This window comes from Galendromus occidentalis, unplaced genomic scaffold (assembly GCF_000255335.2).
Source record: "Galendromus occidentalis unplaced genomic scaffold, Mocc_1.1 scf7180000077522, whole genome shotgun sequence".
Classification (NCBI taxonomy): domain Eukaryota; kingdom Metazoa; phylum Arthropoda; class Arachnida; order Mesostigmata; family Phytoseiidae; genus Galendromus; species Galendromus occidentalis.
In genome coordinates this window covers 596,419-604,651 of record NW_003805510.1, presented here as the reverse complement: position 1 = coordinate 604,651, position 8,233 = coordinate 596,419, and positions in this window count along the sequence as shown.

Below are 8,233 nucleotides of genomic sequence, written 5' to 3'. Positions count from 1 at the left end.
AAATTGTTGGAAATTTGATGGTCCACTAGTCGAATGCTCAGTCAAAATTCAGCTGTGAGATGAGTACTGTGTGTAGGGATTCACGATGTTGAATAAATACACGGGACTTTCGGTTGAGAACACGTCAAGCGAAGTCGGCAACCAGGATAGCCTGAGTAACCAGCCAGAGTGTCTTTATTACATAGACGTATGCTATTATAGTACAGCGGACAAGGAAGCTATGACAGTCCGCGTAGCCAGGAGAGAGAAACTATCTAGGACGTGCTACATACTAGACACGGAAGACTGAAAACTGTTACACGGATATAACGCTTCTTCCTTCATCGGGTATCCCCGAGTGGGTCAAGAGCTACATATTTTCATCAGTCGCAATTCGAGAATTACGTCCGTCGTCGTACGGAGGCGGCCGACGCGGATAAACTGGTCGCGCTGTGCAAATTGTTAAAGGGCCCGCCGAAAGACATCATATCTGAACTACCGCTCACCGGTAACAACTACAAAGTCGCCGTGAAGCTGTTGGACGAGAATTATGACGTTCCCGAGCTGCGTCAACAAGACGTTCTTGCATCCATAGTGACTGTGCCTAGAGTGCGCCATCAGAACGATACAGCAGCGCTGCGCGAGTTGCTTAACGCTCAGAGAACAATACTCTCATTGGAGGCGATTAGCTTACCTCTTTCGAGTATATCATTACCGTATGAGCAAACGATACGGAGAGCGCTCCCAAGCAACCCACTGCTGCAATTCGAAGACAGTCATCCGTCTCTCCTCGCTGGTGACGAAGCGGCATCTAATCCCGCTTCAGATGCAACAAGGCGCCTCGAGCTACTGCTGAGTTTCCTCCGTAGATACACGGCTCTTCGCGAACGTATAGCGAATAGTGATCCAGAACAACATCGAGCCAGGGAGTGCGAGTTCGCTGGCATTCCTTCAGCTGCTCCAAAGCCTCCCGCACGGGCTCCCCCGCGCCATCGGATGTCCTACACTGCCGCCGGAGCTGCCAGGAATGACCGCAGGAGAACAGTCAAGAAGCCAAGAAACTCGTGCATGTTCTGTAGCAGCGCTGATCACCGTGCATCGGCTTGCACTGCGGAAATGACAATTCAGCGACGCAGAGAGATACACTCTCAGCGACAGAGATGTACAATATGTTTCCAGTTCTAACATAGACCTCCTAGAACTTGCAATGGTCCGCGAGAAAGCTGTCAGATCTGTAACAGCTCAGCCCATTACACATCGATGCACGGGGATACTGCGAAAACAGATGCGCAGAGGTCAACGGCTGCTCGCGTATGGTATGGTATGGTATTTATTGATCCTCTCGAGCCTATATGTACATATGGGCATGAGACCCTGTTTCAGGGGCGATTTCTCAGCAGATCCTCCGGGTTTCTCTAGCCCATTCTTCCAGCAGTCTTCTTGTTTTCTTCATGAGATTTTCGACACTTTGTTCAGTGAAACCCAATCTCCTAGCCTCTTCGTCAATATCGAAGTGGTGAGGAGTGCATTCCGTCATAATGTGAGGAATGGTTTCTTCGTCTAAGCCGCACTTCAAACAGTGCGGCTCGATCCGTTGGTACTTCGCTCTATGCGACCTCGTCGGTAGCATCCCTGCTCTTGCTAGGGCTAATAGAGCGCTCCCCCGACTATTTTTATATGGTCCATATGTTGGGGTGGCTGTATCCTTCCATATACTATACAATTCCAGGCTGGGTTTAGAGTTCATTCCCTCTCTCCACAGCTCTTCCATCTTTTCTCTAATATGTTTCTTCACCGTATTATTGAAAAGATTCATTCTCGGTCTGAGGTCCTCTGTGTATACTATCGGTATGTTTCCGCATGAGTATTTATCGCTGAGGTGGCGCATTCTTCTGAGCGCTGCTGTCGTTATCTTCGTTGTGGCCATCATGGACAGTATCATGCGTGGCCACCGGTCGGGTTCCATCGCGCTTATTCTCGCGAAATATCGGATCTTGCTCTGCGCTTCTCTCGATTCGAAGGTTGACCACCCGAGTTCGCCTTTTACGAACTCGTTCGCAACTTTATATTCGTTTATTCCCAGTGCCCATTTTCCAACGGCTACTAATATTCTGGGCTGTTCGAATTCTAGAAGTAGCAGTTTTCCGACAGAGCAGCTAAGATTAAGAGTCTGGGCGGTAATTTTATGTCATTGGCAGTTTTATAAAGCATGACTGGCAGTTATATTTCTCTATTGTACAGCTTTCCATGACTATTTTGGCGGTTTTCACCAATAATCTGACAGTTTTCCACAAGCGAACTGGCAGTTTAATTCATGCGATCACAATTTCTTACTGTATTTACAAGGGCTCAATCGACTAGAAGAGCCTGAGTTGCTTCCTTTGGTCGACCTGGCTTTCTCTTCTGTCCGAGCGGAATTTGTTTGGCTTCGGGTGGTGCACGGACAAGCTGCAAACGAATAGCCATTCCGAGGGTTCGTTTGCATTTGTAGGTTTTGAGGAAAGTCGGACAGGAACACCGCGCTTCTTCCCACGCGTGATCCTTCATTCTAACGATCCACACCGAAAACGCATACTTCCGGAAGTCGTCAAAATTTCGCCACGAGCGATTCTTCGCCCTTCGAACGTCAGTTTCGGACAGCGAGACCAACGTCCCAGAAGGACAAAAGTACTCCGTAAACAATCCGGATCTCTTTGAGCGGACTTCTTTGGGACTCGTGGCCCATTGGTACGCGGATGTCCAGTCTGAGAGGCTGATTGTCGGGTTAGTCACGATACGTTTGTCCAAGGCGTACTGCTTCGACCATCGTGACGCTGACATCAAACACTGATTAGCGAATTGTCCGCGCGGCATGCGTTCTCGAAGCGTCGCTTCTTTCTTGATGACGTTGTTGAAGGACTCCAGGCCATTATTCGTCGAAGGTAGGCGGCCGCCGGCACCTTCGTACCAATAGCTATGCGTGGTGAACCACATCTGTTCCATATACTCGATGAACTTCGGCTCACGAGCCCGATGCTCCTTCATGAAGAGCTCTACGCCTTTTGAGAAAGTTTTCGCATCGGGGGAAATCTGAAGTGCTTGTATTCCGTCGAGGATCTCTTTTTTCGAGCCTTCCACGAGGTGCATATGCTTGGATATATTGCGGAAAGCGTGTGCCCAACACATTAGGAGCGAGCAATCATTGCCGAAAACACTTCTGAAGGCTTCGCGGATGGCTTGAGATGCGTCGGAAATAAAATGCGTCGGCGATAAATCCGGAACTTTCTTTCTTAGGGACTCAAGAATGAATTCGAATGTGTCCTTGCGTTCGTTTGAGCATATGGAGAGACACAGTGGATGAAAATGTCTGTCAAGATCTGTCGTCCCAACAATCAGAACCGGAAAACCTTGCCAGTTCAGCTTATAGGTAGCATCCACAGCGAGATGATGTGCATTTGCTGCGTGCTGGAGCAAGCGAGGTGTCGATATCGACAACCTGAAGCATAGCTCGCCGTCAAAGGCAAAACTGTGAGCGAATACAAATCGTCCGAATCTGACGGATCGGCTCCCTTCTCGATGCACCAAGCTTCGAGCTCTCCAAGACTGATAGTCGCCGGACCGAGATGATCTTTCCTCGCTCTACTGAGGAAACTGTAAACTTGCGTGCGTTTAATTCTCGTAAAGCCTTCACTGTGAAGCCGTTCGACCATTCGTTTGGGTTTCACACCGAGATCCATGAATTCCTTGATCCTCAGCTTGACTTTCTCATTCAAAGCATCACGAATCGAATCGATGCACGTGTGTTGAGTTTCGGTTCGATAGAGCTCCACCTTGAGCGAATTGTTGGCGTACGGTAGATATAGACCAGCACCGCAAGCAGCCTCGCGTTTCTTCATCCGGTTGCAACGGTACACCACTTTGTTCCCCTCCGAAGTCTGATTTGAGTAGTGAATGCTCCATCGCGTTTCATTTTTGATGAACTCTAATGCTTCCTCACGACCGTCGAACTCGTTCTCGAAAAGCCACTTACCGTATTCTCTCTAATAGTGGGGCACTCTCTTTTATTCGGGCACGCTCCATTAGACGGGCACCTTTTCTGAAGATGAAAATGTAGAAGGGCACTCTCTAATATACAGGCACTCTCCATTAGAGGGGCACTTTTTTGAGGAGGATAGAAAACGATTTCTGGGGAAGTGCTCCTGATTGGAGAATGAGCTGATGATTGCTCCCGATTTCTTGAGAACTCCACGAACTGGTTGGGAAATGAATGGGCACGCTCCACACGGCAGGCTATGGGCTGTTATCCATCTCGGGATGTTGAAATTATAGAGGGGCACTCTCTAATATTCGGGCACTCTCCAATATAGGGGCATGTTTCGGAAGCTCGAAAAATAGAGGGACATGCCCCACTATTAGAGAGAATACGGTATTCGATTTCCGTGGCTTCGGTCGAACATAAACCGCAGAATCTTGATCGTCGGATGCGTAGCCGAGGATCAGTTCGGTCCCGCTCTCGGAATCTGGAACGATTGGAGGGAGGATCGATCATGTGTCCTCTCGGGGCATCTGACCCATCATATCGCACTCATCAGCGGAAACCTCGCGAACTCACCGTTTTGATACGCGCTCTCATCCATGACTCGTATTTTCGATTGCGGAAACGTAACCGTCTCGTCGCGGAATGGAACCGTTCTGAACATGCACATTCGTCCTCATCGCCGCGGAATTCGATTCGACACATGACATCAACGTTTGACTGAATTATTTCTGTCCGCGCACCATCCACACACGTGCTACTGCTAGTGGAAATAGATATCTACGCCCCATGTTCGATGTTGATCTCTGCTTGTAACCGGATTCGATGCTCATGCGCTTCGCTCTCACAAGCGAGGAACCGCAGATTACAACCTGGCACCATCACAAAACGCGGGAAATATCTGGCTTAATGGAATAACTGTCACGTGGATGAAGGAAAACTGATAATTTTTGCAATTGTCAGCACCGTTTGGAAAAAATACTGTTCCTTCCCAGGAAAAACTGCCCCTTCTCTAATGACTACAGCCAGGTCGATACTGCCGGTTCGAAAACTGCCAAGTCTATAAAATAACCGGCAAATCTACAAAAAAACTGCTGGTCGATTTTGGAACGCCAGCCAAACCCCGAAAAAAAAACTGCCGCGAAAAAGGTCAGCCTTTTCCAACTGCAGTCTGAATTCTTTCGAATTCAGCCGTCATTTGGTTTGAGGCCCGAGACGCTAATACCGCATTCGCGTATGTGAGTCTCGGTACTCTCGTTGCCTTCCATTGTATTCGTGTGATTTCGAATCTGTTGAAGGTCCATAAACATTGGGCGTGCAATTGGTGTTTAGCCTTCCTTGCCTCCCTTCTCCAGTTCAGTTCCTGTTGGAGTAGGTAGTTCGGTCGATCACAGAGGGTGATTCCCAGATATTCATAGCTATCTCGAAATTCGATGTCTTGCCCCTGAATCTCACAGGGGGCTACTTCATCAAGCCTCTCTGCGTTGAATATCATCATTGCACTCTTGCTTGGGTTGAACATGAGATCTCTCTCCGTACCCACCTTCGTGGTAATGCGGAGGAGTTTCTCCATTTCCTTGTAGGTGTGTGCAATCAAAACCAGGTCATCTGCGTAGAGAAGTCCTGGTATCTTTGGGTTCGCGATTCCTGTATCATTCATAACTGACAGCTCAAATCCGCAACCTGATTGCATCAGCTCCGTCTCCGGGTCCGATATGTATAGCGCATAGAGAATCGGTGACATCGGGCATCCTTGTCTGAGACCCACGTTCGGCCATAGGCTCATCGAGGTATCTTCGCCGGCGACGATTCTCACACTATTATTGGAGTAGATCGTCTTTATCACCTTGATCCAACTGGTGTTCATACCCAGGTCTTCCAGTTTCTCCCATAGCTTCGTGCGGGATATTCGATCGTATGCTTTCGAACAGTCCAGAAAGCATGCCAGCATTCCTTTCCTTTGCTTTCGAGCGAACTCGATCGCCGACGTCAGGATGAATATATTATCCTCTCCACGTCTGTCCCGTCTGACGGTACATGACAACTCGATGCCGGACAAGTCGATGCCGACAACTCGATGCCGACAACTCGATGCCGGGACAGCTCGATGCCGGGACAACTCGATGCCAGACCACTCGATGCCGGACAACTCGGTGCCGGACAACTCGATGCCGGGACAACTCGATGCCGGACAAGTCGATGCCAGGACAACTCGATGCCAGGACAACTCGATGCCGGACAGCTCGATGCCGGGACAACTCGATGCCGGGACATTTCGATGTCTGATCAGAACAGCACCTGATACTTTCAAATGACTTCTTAATGCGAATGATCTCGTGGAGCAGAGGCTTCTCCGACGATTTCCTTCCGACAAGCAAGATTGGGATACGTGTCGAGCGAGATAGCTCCATTTAATTTACCATCGGGTCATTCGTCATATAACTCTGTACAAGGTATTAATTTCGAGCTTGAAGGTATTATTTTTAGGATATTCCGGAAGCATTCAAGTTAAGAGCCGCGCCACCCGTCGAACATTGCGGGAAGAGAGGATCACGGGTTCATTTCATAGTTTCTTGCCACGCCCTGGAGGTATTCGATTGAGGTACGAGTGTGGAAAGAATCCACAGTCCGCCGCAGCCTGACGCAGCGAACAAGGGCCGTCGACGGACTACGTCGGGCAAGATGTGGAGGAGCGAACCAACGTACTTGTCTTCGAAGTATTTTAGCACTGGCATGAGCTCTCCGGGGAGGTATACCGCTAGCTCCGCGATCACATTATCCAGACAATCTGGAGGCACGAAGGCAAGGGCAGTGATCATGCGTGCGGCAAGGTTGAAATTGGAATCGTTGCGATAGCGTTCCATGAGATGCAGCTCGCCGAGTTTTTTCTTGAGATTCTGCACGAGATGGAAAAAACAGCCGTGCATGTCGGCGGCAGGGAAAGCATCGGCGAAGGCATTTAAAATACCTTTTTCGAAATCAGTCGAGACTGCCGTGGGATTTAGCGTCGGCCATGCCTGTCGGAGCATTCTCAGACTCCGGCGATAGACTTCTTCAGTCTTGCTGGGCAGAAGAGCGTAGCACACGGGCAAGACGTATCCGTCCCGCTCCGCCAGGATGACCAGTATCTGGTAGAATATGAAAGGGACAAACTGAATGTTCCGTCCACATATATCTTCGAAGCCAGACCGATCCATTCCGAAACTGATTCGCGACCGAACAGTAGGATACGATCGGGATCGCCTTCGCCTGGAGAAATTCGATTGATTGAATGCATGTGGAAAAACTACTATTTATGGTCGAGTCTAATCGAGCCCTGAAATCAATCTCTCATGCTTGGAATTACCAGAGTCGCCAAGGAGAAATGATTCGAATCGCCCAGGATCGCTCTCGTAAACCGTGTACTCGAGCGGGATGCTGATGGTCGCGCGATTCGGCGGGAGTGCGGGAGGGCGTCGTGAAGCTTTTCTAGCTCTGTTGACTACCCTCGCCAGGGTCTCGGTCTTCGGAGCAACCAACCTGGTCGCTTGCGACGAAGATTCAAAGACCCCCTCTATAAGCTGGAGAGGCGTTTCCTGATTCTCCACTGCGCGCCGTTTCAGGGCGCACACCTTGCTAGCGATCTCGATGCCTGCCGGATTAGGCTCATCGCTGTGGATGCCGATTAGCTTCACGACTTCATCCGTGGTGACGCAGGTATGTAACCGCGCTTTACACACCCCGACTCGTCCACATCGCCAGAACTGCGTAAAACCGTCTTTACTCCGCTTTTCTCGAATATACACGTGCCCGTCGTGGATTTTCTTGGGCGCACCCCTCTGGGAAACGATCGATCGAGATGTCGGAGCCATTCTTCGGACCAGAATTCGCGAGTTTTCAGGCACACAAAGACGAATTTCGAGTCGGACTTCACAAGAGATGCGACGGCAAAAGTGCAATGGAACAAAGTCATTCCAGAGCGAGGATATTGGCTTAGAGCCCTTCGAGCGCGGGCTTTTTGGGCGCCGCCTTCATCGAGCGCGGAAGCTCCAGCCACCCCCATAGAGCTCTGGCGAGTTGTTCCGTTCCTCGGTCGACAAGAAGCCGATCAATCGGAAGCACCCACGCCGATCGATGAGTATTCCTTCATATGACTCTAGACTCTGGACGATTTACAAATTCCCGCAGACGGAGGGGACAATGTCAGAATACCCCGCAAGATCTGCGGAGGTGCGCGCCTACTCTGGAAAATCTAAGCGT